Genomic DNA, 18097 nt, shown 5'->3' on the forward strand with positions numbered 1-18097 from the left:
GAAGGAGTTCCACTGGGTTAGGGTGAGGTGTAGAAGGGAGTTCCACTGGGTTAAGGTGAGTGGAAAAGGAGTTCCACTGGGTTAGGGTGAGTAGAAGAAGGGAGTTCCACTGGGTTAGGGTGAGTAGAAGGGAGGTCCACTGGGTTAGGGTGAGTTGAAAGGAGTTCCACTGGGTTAGGGTGAGTAGTAGAAGGGAGTTCCACTGGGTTAGGGTGAGTAGTAGAAGGGAGTTCCACTGGGTTAGGGTGAGTAGTAGAAGGGAGTTCCACTGGGTTAGGGTGAGTAGTAGAAGGGAGTTCCACTGGGTTAGGGTGAGTAGTAGAAGGGAGTTCCACTGGGTTAGGGTGAGTAGTAGAAGGGAGTTCCACTGGGTTAGGGTGAGCAGAAGGGAGTTCCACTGGGTTAGGGTGAGTAGAAGGGAGTTCCACTGGGTTAGGGTGAGGAGTAGAAGGGAGTTCCACTGGGTTAGGATGGGTAGAAGAGAGTTCCACTGGGTTAGGGTGAGTAGAAGAAGGGAGTTCCACTGGGTTAGGGTGAGGAGTAGAAGGAGTTCCACTGGGTTAGGGTGAGTAGTAGAAGGGAGTTCCACTGGGTTAGGGTGAGGAGTAGAAGGTAGTTCCACTGGGTTAGAGTGAGTGGTAGAAGGACTTCCAGTGGGTTAGGGTGAGTAGTAGAAGGAGTTCCACTGGGTTAGGGTGAGGAGTAGAAGGGAGTTCCACTGGGTTAGGGTGAGGAGTAGAAGGGAGTTCCACTGGGTTAGGGTGAGGTGTAGAAGGGAGTTCCACTGGGTTAAGGTGAGTGGAAAAGGAGTTCCACTGGGTTAGGGTGAGTAGAAGAAGGAGTTCCACTGGGTTAGGGTGAGGAGTAGAAGGGAGTTCCACTGGGTTAGGGTGAGGTGTAGAAGGGAGTTCCACTGGGTTAGGGTGAGGAGTAGAAGGTAGTTCCACTGGGTTAGGGTGAGTAGTAGAAGGGAGTTCCACTGGGTTAGGGTCAGTAGAAGGGAGTTCCACTGGGTTAGGGTGAGTAGTAGAAGGGAGTTCCACTGGGTTAGGGTGAGTAGTAGAAGGGAGTTCCACTGGGTTAGGGTGAGGAGTAGAAGGAGTTCCACTGGGTTAGGGTGAGGAGTAGAAGGAGTTCCACTGGGTTAGGGTGAGGAGTAGAAGGGAGTTCCACTGGGTTAGTGTGAGTAGTAGAAGGGAGTTCCACTGGGTTAGGGTGAGGAGTAGAAGGAGTTCCACTGGGTTAGGATGAGTAGTAGAAGGGAGTTCCACTGGGTTATGGTGAGTAGTAGAAGGGAGTTCCACTGGGTTAGGGTGAGGAGTAGAAGGGAGTTCCACTGTGTTAGGGTGAGTAGAAGGGAGTTCCACTGGGTTAGGGTGAGTAGAAGGGAGTTCCACTGGGTTAGGGTGAGTGGTAGAAGGGAGTTCCACTGGGTTAGGGTGAGGAGTAGAAGGGAGTTCCACTGGGTTAGGGTAAGGAGTAGAAGGGAGTTCCACTGGGTTTAGGGTGAGTGGTAGAAGGGAGTTCCACTGGGTTAGTGTGAGTAGTAGAAGGGAGTTCCACTGGGTTAGGGTGAGTGATAGAAGGGAGTTCCACTGGGTTAGGGTGAGGAGTAGAAGGGAGTTCCACTGGGTTAGGGTAAGGAGTAGAAGGGAGTTCCACTGGGTTAGGGTGAGTGATAGAAGGGAGTTCCACTGGGTTAGGGTGAGGAGTAGAAGGAGTTCCACTGGGTTAGGGTGATTAGAAGGAGTTCCACTGGGTTAGGGTGAGGAGTAGAAGGGAGTTCCACTGGGTTAGGGTGAGGTGTAGAAGGGAGTTCCACTGGGTTAAGGTGAGTGGAAAAGGAGTTCCACTGGGTTAGGGTGAGTAGAAGAAGGGAGTTCCACTGGGTTAGGGTGAGGAGTAGAAGGGAGTTCCACTGGGTTAGGGTGAGGTGTAGAAGGGAGTTCCACTGGGTTAGGGTGAGGAGTAGAAGGTATTTCCACTGGGTTAGGGTGAGTAGTAGAAGGGCGTTCCACTGGGTTAGGGTCAGTAGAAGGGAGTTCCACTGGGTTAGGGTGAGTAGTAGAAGGGAGTTCCACTGGGTTAGGGTGAGTAGTAGAAGGGAGTTCCACTGGGTTTAGGGTGAGTGGTAGAAGGGAGTTCCACTGGGTTTAGGGTGAGTGGTAGAGAAGGAGTTCCACTGGGTTAGGGTGAGTAGTAGAAGGGAGTTCCACTGGGTTAGGGTGAGTAGTAGAAGGGAGTTCCACTGGGTTAGGGTGAGCAGAAGGGAGTTCCACTGGGTTAGGGTGAGTTGAAAGGAGTTCCACTGGGTTAGGGTGAGTAGTAGAAGGGAGTTCCACTGGGTTAGGGTAAGGAGTAGGGAGTTCCACTGGGTTAGGGTGAGTGGTAGAAGGGAGTTCCACTGGGTTAGGGTAAGGAGTAGAAGGAGTTCCACTGGGTTAGGGTGAGTGGTAGAAGGGAGTTCCACTTGATTAGGGTGAGTAGTAGAAGGGAGTTCCACTGGGTTAGGGTGAGTAGAAGGGAGTTCCACTGGGTTAGGGTGAGTAGAAGGGAGTTCCACTGGGTTAGGGTGAGTGGTAGAAGGGAGTTCCACTGGGTTAGGGTGAGGAGTAGAAGGGAGTTCAACTGGGTTAGGGTGAGTAGAAGGGAGGTCCACTGGGTTAGGGTGAGTTGAAAGGAGTTCCACTGGGTTAGGGTGAGTAGTAGAAGGGAGTTCCACTGGGTTAGGGTGAGTAGTAGAAAGGAGTTCCACTGGGTTAGGGTGAGGAGTAGAAGGGAGTTCCACTGGGTTAGGGTGAGTAGTAGAAGGAGTTCCACTGGGTTAGGGTGAGTAGTAGAAGGGAGTTCCACTGGGTTAGGGTGAGTAGTAGAAGGGAGTTCCACTGGGTTAGGGTGAGTAGAAGGGAGTTCCACTGGGTTAGGGTGAGTAGAAGGGAGTTCCACTGGGTTAGGGTGAGGAGTAGAAGGGAGTTCCACTGGGTTAGGATGGGTAGAAGAGAGTTCCACTGGGTTAGGGTGAGTAGAAGAAGGGTGTTCCACTGGGTTAGGGTGAGGAGTAGAAGGGAGTTCCACTGGGTTAGGGTGAGTAGTAGAAGGGAGTTCCACTGGGTTAGGGTGAGGAGTAGAAGGTAGTTCCACTGGGTTAGAGTGAGTGGTAGAAGGACTTCCAGTGGGTTAGGGTGAGTAGTAGAAGGAGTTCCACTGGGTTAGGGTGAGGAGTAGAAGGGAGTTCCACTGGGTTAGGGTGAGGAGTAGAAGGGAGTTCCACTGGGTTAGGGTGAGTAGTAGAAGGGAGTTCCACTGGGTTAGGGTGAGTAGTAGAAGGAGTTCCACTGGGTTAGGGTGAGTAGTAGAAGGAGTTCCACTGGGTTAGGGGGTGAGTAGAAGGGAGTTCCACTGGGTTAGGGTGAGTAGAAGGAGTTCCACTGGGTTAGGGTGAGGAGTAGAAGGGAGTTCCACTGGGTTAGGATGGGTAGAAGAGAGTTCCACTGGGTTAGGGTGAGTAGAAGAAGGGTGTTCCACTGGGTTAGGGTGAGGAGTAGAAGGGAGTTCCACTGGGTTAGGGTGAGTAGTAGAAGGGAGTTCCACTGGGTTAGGGTGAGGAGTAGAAGGTAGTTCCACTGGGTTAGAGTGAGTGGTAGAAGGACTTCCAGTGGGTTAGGGTGAGTAGTAGAAGGGAGTTCCACTGGGTTAGGGTGAGGAGTAGAAGGGAGTTCCACTGGGTTAGGGTGAGGAGTAGAAGGGAGTTCCACTGGGTTAGGGTGAGGTGTAGAAGGGAGTTCCACTGGGTTAAGGTGAGTGGAAAAGGAGTTCCACTGGGTTAGGGTGAGTAGAAGAAGGAGTTCAACTGGGTTAGGGTGAGTAGAAGGGAGGTCCACTGGGTTAGGGTGAGTTGAAAGGAGTTCCACTGGGTTAGGGTGAGTAGTAGAAGGGAGTTCCACTGGGTTAGGGTGAGTAGTAGAAAGGAGTTCCACTGGGTTAGGGTGAGGAGTAGAAGGGAGTTCCACTGGGTTAGGGTGAGTAGTAGAAGGGAGTTCCACTGGGTTAGGGTGAGTAGTAGAAGGGAGTTCCACTGGGTTAGGGTGAGTAGTAGAAGGAGTTCCACTGGGTTAGGGTGAGTAGAAGGGAGTTCCACTGGGTTAGGGTGAGTAGAAGGGAGTTCCACTGGGTTAGGGTGAGGAGTAGAAGGGAGTTCCACTGGGTTAGGATGGGTAGAAGAGAGTTCCACTGGGTTAGGGTGAGTAGAAGAAGGGTGTTCCACTGGGTTAGGGTGAGGAGTAGAAGGGAGTTCCACTGGGTTAGGGTGAGTAGTAGAAGGGAGTTCCACTGGGTTAGGGTGAGGAGTAGAAGGTAGTTCCACTGGGTTAGAGTGAGTGGTAGAAGGACTTCCAGTGGGTTAGGGTGAGTAGTAGAAGGGAGTTCCACTGGGTTAGGGTGAGGAGTAGAAGGGAGTTCCACTGGGTTAGGGTGAGGAGTAGAAGGGAGTTCCACTGGGTTAGGGTGAGGTGTAGAAGGGAGTTCCACTGGGTTAAGGTGAGTGGAAAAGGAGTTCCACTGGGTTAGGGTGAGTAGAAGAAGGGAGTTCCACTGGGTTAGGGTGAGGAGTAGAAGGGAGTTCCACTGGGTTAGGGTGAGGTGTAGAAGGGAGTTCCACTGGGTTAGGGTGAGGAGTAGAAGGTAGTTCCACTGGGTTAGGGTGAGTAGTAGAAGGAGTTCCACTGGGTTAGGGTCAGTAGAAGGGAGTTCCACTGGGTTAGGGTGAGTAGTAGAAGGGAGTTCCACTGGGTTAGGGTGAGTAGTAGAAGGGAGTTCCACTGGGTTAGGGTGAGGAGTAGAAGGGAGTTCCACTGGGTTAGGGTGAGGAGTAGAAGGGAGTTCCACTGGGTTAGGGTGAGGAGTAGAAGGGAGTTCCACTGGGTTAGTGTGAGTAGTAGAAGGGAGTTCCACTGGGTTAGGGTGAGGAGTAGAAGGGAGTTCCACTGGGTTAGGATGAGTAGTAGAAGGGAGTTCCACTGGGTTATGGTGAGTAGTAGAAGGGAGTTCCACTGGGTTAGGGTGAGGAGTAGAAGGGAGTTCCACTGTGTTAGGGTGAGTAGAAGGGAGTTCCACTGGGTTAGGGTGAGTAGAAGGGAGTTCCACTGGGTTAGGGTGAGTGGTAGAAGGGAGTTCCACTGGGTTAGGGTGAGGAGTAGAAGGGAGTTCCACTGGGTTAGGGTAAGGAGTAGAAGGGAGTTCCACTGGGTTTAGGGTGAGTGGTAGAAGGGAGTTCCACTGGGTTAGTGTGAGTAGTAGAAGGTAGTTCCACTGGGTTAGAGTGAGTGGTAGAAGGGACTTCCAGTGGGTTAGGGTGAGTAGTAGAAGGGAGTTCCACTGGGTTAGGGTGAGGAGTAGAAGGGAGTTCCACTGGGTTAGGGTGAGGAGTAGAAGGGAGTTCCACTGGGTTAGGGTGAGGTGTAGAAGGGAGTTCCACTGGGTTAAGGTGAGTGGAAAAGGAGTTCCACTGGGTTAGGGTGAGTAGAAGAAGGGAGTTCAACTGGGTTAGGGTGAGTAGAAGGGAGGTCCACTGGGTTAGGGTGAGTTGAAAGGAGTTCCACTGGGTTAGGGTGAGTAGTAGAAGGGAGTTCCACTGGGTTAGGGTGAGTAGTAGAAAGGAGTTCCACTGGGTTAGGGTGAGGAGTAGAAGGAGTTCCACTGGGTTAGGGTGAGTAGTAGAAGGGAGTTCCACTGGGTTAGGGTGAGTAGTAGAAGGGAGTTCCACTGGGTTAGGGTGAGTAGTAGAAGGGAGTTCCACTGGGTTAGGGTGAGTAGAAGGGAGTTCCACTGGGTTAGGGTGAGTAGAAGGGAGTTCCACTGGGTTAGGGTGAGGAGTAGAAGGAGTTCCACTGGGTTAGGATGGGTAGAAGAGAGTTCCACTGGGTTAGGGTGAGTAGAAGAAGGGTGTTCCACTGGGTTAGGGTGAGGAGTAGAAGGGAGTTCCACTGGGTTAGGGTGAGTAGTAGAAGGGAGTTCCACTGGGTTAGGGTGAGGAGTAGAAGGTAGTTCCACTGGGTTAGAGTGAGTGGTAGAAGGACTTCCAGTGGGTTAGGGTGAGTAGTAGAAGGGAGTTCCACTGGGTTAGGGTGAGGAGTAGAAGGAGTTCCACTGGGTTAGGGTGAGGAGTAGAAGGGAGTTCCACTGGGTTAGGGTGAGGTGTAGAAGGGAGTTCCACTGGGTTAAGGTGAGTGGAAAAGGAGTTCCACTGGGTTAGGGTGAGTAGAAGAAGGGAGTTCCACTGGGTTAGGGTGAGGAGTAGAAGGGAGTTCCACTGGGTTAGGGTGAGGTGTAGAAGGGAGTTCCACTGGGTTAGGGTGAGGAGTAGAAGGTAGTTCCACTGGGTTAGGGTGAGTAGTAGAAGGGAGTTCCACTGGGTTAGGGTCAGTAGAAGGGAGTTCCACTGGGTTAGGGTGAGTAGTAGAAGGGAGTTCCACTGGGTTAGGGTGAGTAGTAGAAGGGAGTTCCACTGGGTTAGGGTGAGGAGTAGAAGGGAGTTCCACTGGGTTAGGGTGAGGAGTAGAAGGGAGTTCCACTGGGTTAGGGTGAGGAGTAGAAGGGAGTTCCACTGGGTTAGTGTGAGTAGTAGAAGGGAGTTCCACTGGGTTAGGGTGAGGAGTAGAAGGGAGTTCCACTGGGTTAGGATGAGTAGTAGAAGGGAGTTCCACTGGGTTATGGTGAGTAGTAGAAGGAGTTCCACTGGGTTAGGGTGAGGAGTAGAAGGGAGTTCCACTGTGTTAGGGTGAGTAGAAGGGAGTTCCACTGGGTTAGGGTGAGTAGAAGGAGTTCCACTGGGTTAGGGTGAGTGGTAGAAGGGAGTTCCACTGGGTTAGGGTGAGGAGTAGAAGGGAGTTCCACTGGGTTAGGGTAAGGAGTAGAAGGGAGTTCCACTGGGTTTAGGGTGAGTGGTAGAAGGGAGTTCCACTGGGTTAGTGTGAGTAGTAGAAGGGAGTTCCACTGGGTTAGGGTGAGTGATAGAAGGGAGTTCCACTGGGTTAGGGTGAGGAGTAGAAGGGAGTTCCACTGGGTTAGGGTAAGGAGTAGAAGGGAGTTCCACTGGGTTAGGGTGAGTGATAGAAGGAGTTCCACTGGGTTAGGGTGAGGAGTAGAAGGGAGTTCCACTGGGTTAGGGTGAGTGGTAGAAGGGAGTTCCACTGGGTTAGGGTGAGGAGTAGAAGGGAGTTCCACTGGGTTAGGGTGAGTAGAAGGGAGTTCCACTGGGTTAGGGTGAGGAGTAGAAGGGAGTTCCACTGGGTTAGGGTAAGGAGTAGAAGGGAGTTCCACTGGGTTAGGGTGAGATTTCTGTTGAGGTGGGAATAGAGAATATTTCTGTTCAAAATAACCAAGGAAAAGTCCAGCCAATTTTTTCAGTGAGATTTGGAATTTGATTTAACCTTTAAAATGTAAAAAATGGAGACATGGATACTTACTGTACAGTAATATAATATACTGTGGTTGCTTAGTACCGAATAGGTTAAAATGACTTAGCAGTACAGAAAGAATGCCACATTGCTTTTAGCGGCTGGAAAGTTAACAGTACATTTACACACGGAGTCAATTTGATGATCCTCTTTCACAGTAGTCAGCAGGATAGGGAGAGCTTTGCTTTATGGTAAATCTTTCTCTCTCTTCACTCTCTTCTCTCTCTTCTTCACTCTCTTCTCTCTCTTCTTCACTCTCTTCTCTCTCTCTTCACTCTCTTCTCTCTCTTCTTCACTCTCTTCTCTCTCTATTCTTCACTCTCTTCTCTCTCTTCTTCACTCTCTTCTCTCTCTCTTCACTCTCTTCTCTTCTCTCTCTCTCTTCTCTCTCTTCTTCTCTCTCTTCTCTCTCTTCTCTCTCTCTTCTTCTCTCTTCTCTCTCTCTTCACTCTCTTCTCTCTCTTCTTCTCTCTTCTCTCTCTCTCTCTCTCTTCTCTCTCTTTCTCTCTTCTCTCTTCTCTCTCTCACTCTCTCTCTTTTCACTCTCTTCTCTTCTTCTCTCTCTCTTCTCTCTTCTCTCTTCTCTCTCTTCACTCTCTTCTCTCTCTCTCTTCTCTCTCTCTTCTCTCTTCTCTCTCTTCTCTCTCTTCTCTCTCTTTTCACTCTCTTCTCTCTCTCTTCACTCTCTTCACTCTCTTCTCTCTCTCTCTTCTCTCTCTTCTCTCTCTTCACTCTCTTCTCTCTCTCTTCTCTCTTCTCTCTCTTCTCTCTCTCTTCACTCTCTTCTCTCTCTTCTCTCTTCTCTCTCTCTCTTCACTCTCTTCTCTCTCTCTTCACTCTCTTTTCACTCTCTTCTCTCTCTCTCTTCTCTCTTCTTCTCTCTCTTCTCTCTCCTTCTCTCTTCTCTCTCTCTTCACTCTCTTCTCTCTCTCTTCACTCTCTTCTCTCTCTCTCTTCTCTCTTTCTCTCTCTCTCCTCTCTCTCTTTTCACTCTCTTCTCTCTCTCTTCACTCTCTTCTCTCTTCTCTCTCTCTCTTCACTCTCTTCTCTCTCTTCTTCTCTCTCTTCTCTCTCCTCTCTCTCTTCACTCTCTTCTCTCTCTTCTTCTCTCTCTTCTTCTCTCTTCTCTTCTCTCTTCTCTCTTCTTCTCTCTCTTCTCTCTCTTCTCTCTCTCTTCTCTCTCTTTCTCTTCTTCTCTCCTTCACTCTCTTCTCTCTCCTTCACTCTCTTCTCTCTCTCTTCTCTCTCTTCTTCTCTCTTCTTCTCTCTTCTCTCTCTTCTTCACTCTCTTCTCTCTCTCTTCACTCTCTTCACTCTCTTCTCTCTCTCTTCACTCTCTTCTCTCTCTTCTTCTCTCTCTTCACTCTCTCTTCACTCTCTTCTCACTCTCTCTTCTCTTTCTTCTCCCCCTCTCTCTCTTCTCTCTCTTCTTCTCTCTCTTCTTCTCTCACTTCTCTCTCTTCTTCTCTCTTCTCTCTCTCTTCACTCTCTTCTCTCTTCTTCTCTCTCTTCTCTCTCTTCTCTCTTCTTCTCTCTTCTCTCTCTTCTTCTCTCTCTTCTCTCTCTTCTTTCTCTTCTTCTCTCTTCTCTCTCTTCTTCACTCTCTTCTCTCTCTTCTTCACTGTCTCTCTCTGTTGCTTTAGGATCATGAGTTAGGCACCATTTTACTGAGAGGAACATTCTTAAGTACCCCTTGTCTCTTTATGTTTTAGTTTGTGGTATTTCTCTCATACCTAGAAGAACTAAGAAGAAATGTATTTTTTTCTGAAAGAACTTCATTTGTTGAGCTTTGTTTAAAAAAAAACACTACAAATATTTGTATTTTTTCAAAATGTAGACATTAATTATTGGATTAATCTGAATTTAGGTGCAATGACTTTCATTTGGATTGATCAGCGTGTGAACTTCGTCTGGGGCTTAGTTGGTAGAGCATCTTATAAAGCCAGGATAGTTGGTTTGATTGCTAGCCCTAAAATGGCGCCGGAAGAAATGGCAGTAATTTTACGGGCGTCCAACCAATGGTGCTGTTATGTGGGTTTTTTTCACGTTATTTGTAAATTATTTTGTACATAATGTTTCTGCAACCGTATCTTATATCTTATGGTAGAAAAGAGCTTCTGGATATCAGGACAGCGATCACTCACCTCGGATTAGACAAAGAGCTTCTGGATATCAGGACAGCGATCACTCACCTCAGATTAGACAAAGAGCTTCTGGATATCAGGACAGCGATCACTCACCTCGGATTAGACAAAGAGCTTCTGGATATCAGGACAGCGATCACTCACCTCAGATTAGACAAAGAGCTTCTGGATATCAGGACAGCGATCACTCACCTCGGATTAGACAAAGAGCTTCTGGATATCAGGACAGCGATCACTCACCTCGGATTAGACAAAGAGCTTCTGGATATCAGGACAGTGATCACTCACCTCAGATTAGACAAAGAGCTTCTGGATATCAGGACTGTGATCACTCACCTCGGATTAGACAAAGAGCTTCTGGATATCAGGACAGCGATCACTCACCTCGGATTAGACAAAGAGCTTCTGGATATCAGGACAGCGATCACTCACCTCAGATTAGATAAAGAGCTTCTGGATATCAGGACAGCGATCACTCACCTCGGATTAGATGAAGAGCTTCTGGATATCAGGACAGCGATCACTCACCTCGGATTAGACAAAGAGCTTCTGGATATCAGGACAGAGATCACTCACCTCGGATTAGACAAAGAGCTTCTAGATATCAGGACAGAGATCACTCACCTCGGATTAGACAAAGAGCTTCTGGATATCAGGACAGCGATCACTCACCTCGGATTAGACAAAGAGCTTCTGGATATCAGGACAGAGATCACTCACCTCGGATTAGATAAAGAGCTTCTGGATATCAGGACAGTGATCACTCACCTCAGATTAGACAAAGAGCTTCTGGATATCAGGACAGCGATCACTCACCTCAGATTAGACAAAGAGCTTCTGGATATCAGGACAGCGATCACTCACCTCAGATTAGACAAAGAGCTTCTGGATATCAGGACAGCGATCACTCACCTCGGATTAGATAAAGAGCTTCTGGATATCAGGACAGCGATCACTCACCTCGGATTAGATGAAGAGCTTCTGGATATCAGGACAGCGATCACTCACCTCGGATTAGACAAAGAGCTTCTGGATATCAGGACAGAGATCACTCACCTCGGATTAGACAAAGAGCTTCTAGATATCAGGACAGAGATCACTCACCTCGGATTAGACAAAGAGCTTCTGGATATCAGGACAGCGATCACTCACCTCGGATTAGACAAAGAGCTTCTGGATATCAGGACAGCGATCACTCACCTCGGATTAGACAAAGAGCTTCTGGATATCAGGACAGTGATCACTCACCTCGGATTAGACAAAGAGCTTCTGGATATCAGGACAGAGATCACTCACCTCGGATTAGACAAAGAGCTTCTGGATATCAGGACAGCGATCACTCACCTCGGATTAGACGAAGAGCTTCTGGATATCAGGACTGTGATCACTCACCTCGGATTAGATGAAGAGCTTCTGGATATCAGGACAGCGATCACTCACCTCGGATTAGACAAAGAGCTTCTGGATATCAGGACAGCGATCACTCACCTCAGATTAGACAAAGAGCTTCTGGATATCAGGACAGCGATCACTCACCTCGGATTAGACAAAGAGCTTCTGGATATCAGGACAGCGATCACTCACCTCGGATTAGACAAAGAGCTTCTGGATATCAGGACAGCGATCACTCACCTCGGATTAGACAAAGAGCTTCTGGATATCAGGACAGCGATCACTCACCTCAGATTAGACAAAGAGCTTCTGGATATCAGGACAGCGATCACTCACCTCAGATTAGACAAAGAGCTTCTGGATATCAGGACAGCGATCACTCACCTCAGATTAGACAAAGAGCTTCTGGATATCAGGACAGCGATCACTCACCTCAGATTAGACAAAGAGCTTCTGGATATCAGGACAGAGATCACTCACCTCGGATTAGATGAAGAGCTTCTGGATATCAGGACAGCGATCACTCACCTCGGATTAGACAAAGAGCTTCTGGATATCAGGACAGCGATCACTCACCTCAGATTAGACAAAGAGCTTCTGGATATCAGGACAGCGATCACTCACCTCGGATTAGATGAAGAGCTTCTGGATATCAGGACAGCGATCACTCACCTCGGATTAGACACAGAGCTTCTGGATATCAGGACAGCGATCACTCACCTCGGATTAGACAAAGAGCTTCTGGATATCAGGACTGCGATCACTCACCTCAGATTAGACAAAGAGCTTCTGGATATCAGGACTGCGATCACTCACCTCAGATTAGACAAAGAGCTTCTGGATATCAGGACTGCGATCACTCACCTCGGATTAGTTGAAGATTTCTTCTTCAACAAGCAAGACTCACAGGAGATTCTCCAAACACCCGACAAGGCCAACATCCCTGTTATTTTTAAGAGGAGGAAACGTAGGTACAGGGGACACAGAACCGGATGCCTCGTGAGGACCCGCAGAAGGTGAGTGGGAAAGCTAACGTTACCGTCAATATTATTCACCAACAGCGCTCCTAGTGGCCGGAGAATTTAATGCAGGGAACTTAAATCAGTTCTACCAAATTTCGATCAACATGTTAAATGTGCAGAGGGGAAAAAATTCCAGATCACCTGTACTCCACACACAGAGACGCATACTAAGCTCTCCCTCGCCCTCCATTTGATAAATCCAACCACAACTCTATCCTCCTGAATCCTGCTTACAAGCAAAAATTAAAGCAGGAAGCACCAGTGACTCAGTCTATGAAATAAGTGGTCAGATGAAGCAGATGCTAAACTACAGGACTGTTTTGCTATCACAGACTGGAACATGTTCTGGGATTCTTCTGATGGCATTGAGGAATACACCACATCAGTCACTGGCTTCATCAAGAAGTGCACTGAGGACGTCGTCCCCACATTGACTGTACGTACATACCGCAACCAGAAGCCATGGATGACAGGCAACATTTACAGGTGCGGGACTTACAGAGGGTGGTGAAACGTACAGGGTAGTGTGTATGGCCCAATACACTGTGACCAAGCATGCTGCCGTCCAGGACCTCTACACCAGGCGGTGTCAGAGGAAGACCCTAAATCTAAAGACTCCAGACATCACATTCATAGATTGTTCTCTCTACTACCGCATGGCAGGCGGTACCGGAGTGCCAAGTCTAGGACAAAAAGGCTTCTCAACAGTTTTTAGCCCCAAGCCATAAGACTCCTGAACAGGTAATCAAATGGCTTCCCGGACTATTTGCATTGTGTGCCTCCCCAACCTCTCTTTTACGCTGCTGCTACTCTCTGTTTATCCAATACGCATAGTCACTTTAACTGTACATTCATGTACATAACACCTCAATTTGCCCGACCAACCAGTGCTACCGCACATTGGCTAACTGAGCTATCTGCATTGTGTCCCGCCACCCACCAACCGCCAACCTCTCTTTTACTCTGCTGCTACTCTCTGTTCATCATATATGCATAGTCACTTTAACCATATCTACATGTACATACTACCTCAATCAGCCTGACTAACCAGTGTCTGTATGTAGCCGCAATACTTTAAATAGCCTCTCTACTGTATATAGCCTCTCTACTGTATATAGCCCCTCTACTGTATATAACCTCTCTACTGTATATAGCCTCTCTACGGTATATAGCCTCTCTACGGTATATAGCCTCTCTACTGTATATAGCCTCTCTACTGTATATAGCCTCTCTACTGTATATAGCCTCTCTACTGTATATAGCCTCTCTACTGTATATAACCTCTCTACTGTATATAGCCTCTCTACTGTATATAGCCTCTCTACGGTATATAGCCTCTCTACTGTATATAGCCTCTCTACTGTATATAGCCTCTCTACTGTATATAGCCTCTCTACTGTATATAGCCTCTCTACTGTATATAGCCTCTCTACTGTATATAACCTCTCTACTGTATATAGCCTCTCTACTGTATATAGCCTCTCTACTGTATATAACCTCTCTACTGTATATAGCCTCTCTACTGTATATAGCCTCTCTACTGTATATAGCCTCTCTACTGTATATAGCCTCTCTACTGTATATAGCCTCTCTACTGTATATAACCTCTCTACTGTATATAGCCTCTCTACTGTATATAGCCTCTCTACTGTATATAGCCTCCCTACTTTATAGCCTCTCTATAGCCTCTCTACTGTATATAGTCTCTCTACTGTATATAGCCTCTCTACTGTATATTACCTCTCTACTGTATATAGCCTCTCTACTGTATATAGCCTCTCTACTGTATATAACCTCTCTACTGTATATAGCCTCTCTACTGTATATAACCTCTTCTGTATATAGCCTCTCTACTTTATAAAATATTCTCTACTGTATATAGCCTCTCTACTGTATATAGCCCTCTACTGTATATAGCCCCTCTACTGTATATATCCTCTCTACTGTATATAACCGCTCTACTGTATATAACCTCTCTACTGTATATAGCCTCTCTACTGTATATAGCCTCTCTACTGTATATAGCCCCTCTACTGTATATAACCTCTCTACTGTATATAGCCTCTCTACTGTATATAGCCTCTCTACTGTATATAGCCTCTCTACTGTATATAGCCTCTCTACTGTATATAGCCTCTCTACTGTATATAACCTCTCTACTGTATATAGCCTCTCTACTGTATATAGCCCCTCTACTGTATATAGCCTCTCTACTGTATATAACATCTCTACTGTATATAGCCCCTCTACTGTATATAGCCCCTCTACTGTATATAGCCCCTCTACTGTATATAGTCTCGCTACTGTTTTTCACTGTCTTTTTACTGTTGTTTTTATTTCTTTACTTATCTATTGTTCACCTAATACCTTTTTGGTACTATTGGTTAGAGCCTGTAAGTAAGCATTTCACTGTGAGGTCTACTACACCTGTTGTATTCAGCATTTCACTGTGAGGTCTACTACACCTGTTGTATTCAGCATTTCACTGTAAGGTCTACTACACCTGTTGTATTCAGCATTTCACTGTGAGGTCTACTACACCTGTTGTATTCAGCATTTCACTGTAAGGTCTACTACACCTGTTGTATTCAGCATTTCACTGTAAGGTCTACTACACCTGTTGTATTCAGCATTTCACTGTAAGGTCTACTACACCTGTTGTATTCAGCATTTCACTGTGAGGTCTACTACACCTGTTGTATTCAGCATTTCACTGTGAGGTCTACTACACCTGTTGTATTCAGCATTTCACTGTGAGGTCTACTACACCTGTTGTATTCAGCATTTCACTGTAAGGTCTACCTACACCTGTTGTATTCAGCATTTCACTGTAAGGTCTACTACACCTGTTGTATTCAGCATTTCACTGTGAGGTCTACTACACCTGTTGTATTCAGCATTTCACTGTGAGGTCTACTACACCTGTTGTATTCAGCATTTCACTGTGAGGTCTACTACACCTGTTGTATTCAGCATTTCACTGTGAGGTCTACTACACCTGTTGTATTCAGCATTTCACTGTGAGGTCTACTACACCTGTTGTATTCAGCATTTCACTGTGAGGTCTACTACACCTGTTGTATTCAGCATTTCACTGTAAGGTCTACTACACCTGTTGTATTCAGCATTTCACTGTAAGGTCTACTACACCTGTTGTATTCAGCATTTCACTGTAAGGTCTACTACACCTGTTGTATTCAGCATTTCACTGTAAGGTCTACTACACCTGTTGTATTCAGCATTTCACTGTAAGGTCTACCTACACCTGTTGTATTCAGCATTTCACTGTAAGGTCTACTACACCTGTTGTATTCAGCATTTCACTGTAAGGTCTACTACACCTGTTGTATTCGGGGCATGTGACAAATAAACTTTGATTTGATTTGATAGACTACCCAAACATACAACATTATGCACGCTTGACTGTAAATCGCTTTGGGTTAAAGTGCTAAATGTCACATTATATATATATGTATCTTGGCACACAAGAGTTTTCACCATGCTGAAGCAGTAAATCGGTACTCCATCTCCTCTGTAACTGTTGGTAACGATCTGACTACAGTAAAACCCACTGACCAAGAATGTGAATTTAGAGAATTCTTTCCATCTAGTCTTTTAACATTAAACATGACGTTACCCTGTTGACTCCACACTCTGCCGATGAGACACATTCACCACAGCATGACGCTACCCTGTCGACTCCACACTCTGCCGATGAGACACATTCACCACAGCATGACGCTACCCTGTCGACTCCACACTCTGCCGATGAGACACATTCACCACATAACAGCATGATGTTACCCTGTCGACCCCACACTCTGCCGATGAGACACATTCACCACAACATGACGTTACCCTGTCGACCCCACACTCTGCCGATGAGACACATTCACCACATAACAGCATGATGTTACCCTGTCGACTCCACACTCTGCCGATGAGACACATTCACCACAGCATGACGTTACCCTGTCGACCCCACACTCTGCCGATGAGACACATTCACCACATAACAGCATGACGTTACCCTGTCGACCCCACACTCTGCCGATGAGACACATTCACCACATAACAGCATGACGTTACCCTGTCGACCCCACACTCTGCCGATGAGACACATTCACCACATAACAGCATGACGTTACCCTGTCGACCCCACACTCTGCCGATGAGACACATTCACCACGTTACAACATGACGTTACCCTGTCGACCCCACACTCTGCCGATGAGGGAGTGAGAAACACATTCACACATGCAGAACACGTTGATACAGCATTACACAGGCACCCAGGACTGATTATTTCAACAAATGTAGGTTAGTGGGTTCACAGCATAACCCATGACAACCTCAGAGTGTAAGGTTAGTGGGTTCACAGCTTAACCCATGACAACCTCAGAGTGTAAGGTTAGTGGGTTCACAGCATAACCCATGACAACCTCAGAGTGTAAGGTTAGTGGGTTCACAGCTTAACCCATGACAACCTCAGAGTGTAAGGTTAGTGGGTTCACAGCATAACCCATGACAACCTCAGAGTGGTGGTTAATGGGTTCACAGCTTAACCCATGACAACCTCAGAGTGTAAGGTTAGTGGGTTCACAGCATAACCCATGACAACCTCAGAGTGTAAGGTTAGTGGGTTCACAGCATAAACCATGACAACCTCAGAGTGTAAGGTTAGTGGGTTCACAGCATAACCCATGACAACCTCAGAGTGTTGGTTAGTGGGTTCACAGCATAACCCATGACAACCTCAGAGTGTTGGTTAGTGGGTTCACAGCATAACCCATGACAACCTCAGAGTGTTGGTTAGTGGGTTCACAGCATAACCCATGACAACCTCAGAGTGTTGGTTAGTGGGTTCACAGCATAACCCATGACAACCTCAGAGTGTAAGGTTAGTGGGTTCACAGCATTACCCATGACAACCTCAGAGTGTAAGGTTAGTGGGTTCACAGCATTACCCATGACAACCTCAGAGTGTAAGGTTAGTGGGTTCACAGCATTACCCATGACAACCTCAGAGTGTTGGTTATTCCCACATACTTCTGTACGGCAGTCTGTCCTGGGTTCAAATATTTTATTGTACCCATATTGCCAATCAAGCTCAGCCAAAATATGTTTTTATTATTTCAAAGTCTGATCGTTACATCCAGTGATTGTTAGCGGTGCTGTAGCTATGTAGCGATGTTTCTTTGTCGCTTTCCCACACCTGTCAGTCTGTCTAATTCTCTCAGAAGACTTCTCAGTGTTTTCCATTATATCACAGTTGGCTGTGGGGTTCAGAGTCGTTATTTTCCAGGGGTTCCGCTTCCCTGAGACCAAGTTGGGGTGGGGAGAGAGATTGAGAGAAACTCAGGGCTAACCAGGAGAGACACTAGACAAGTATACCCACAATCCAGTGCGTATAGCAAACACATGTGGGGGTCTGCTCTCACCTGACCGGCAGCAAAGACCAGAGGAATTTGGTAATATTCTCTCACTCTCTAAAAAAAATGTAACTCTGTGTCTCTCTCCTTCCCCTCTATCTCAAGCTCTCTTTCTCTCATTTTTTTTACTCTCTCTCTCCTTCTCCTCTTTCTCAATCTTTATTTCTCTCAAAAATGCAACTCTGTCTCTGTCCTTCCCCTCTATCTTAATCTTTCTTTCTCTCAAAAATGCAACTATGTCTCTCTCCTTCCCCTCTATCTCAATCTCTCTTTCTCTCTACCTTCATATATGACATTCCTTTTTCGACTTTCATCCACTTCACAATCCAGCTGATTCTAGGTGGCCCTATAAGTTATAGAGACTGTAATGTCCTCAGGCATGGCTAGTTTAAACAGCCAGACTGAGGGAATTATCAGGCAAAACAGTGCCATGGTTCAGAATGCTCCCCAGACCTCAGTGGAACTTCTCCTCACAGCAATGTGCAAGACAGATGTTTGCTTGTCTGTCTATCTACTGGCTCTGTATTGTAGACTGTACTGTAGACCCATACTGTGTCTGTCTGTCTGTCTGTCTGTCTGTCTGTCTGTCTGTCTGTCTGTCTGTCTGTCTGTCTGTCTGTCTGTCTGTCTGTCTGTCTGTCTGTCTGTCTGTC

Source organism: Oncorhynchus tshawytscha, linkage group LG28 (assembly GCF_018296145.1).
Source record: "Oncorhynchus tshawytscha isolate Ot180627B linkage group LG28, Otsh_v2.0, whole genome shotgun sequence".
NCBI lineage: Eukaryota > Metazoa > Chordata > Actinopteri > Salmoniformes > Salmonidae > Oncorhynchus > Oncorhynchus tshawytscha.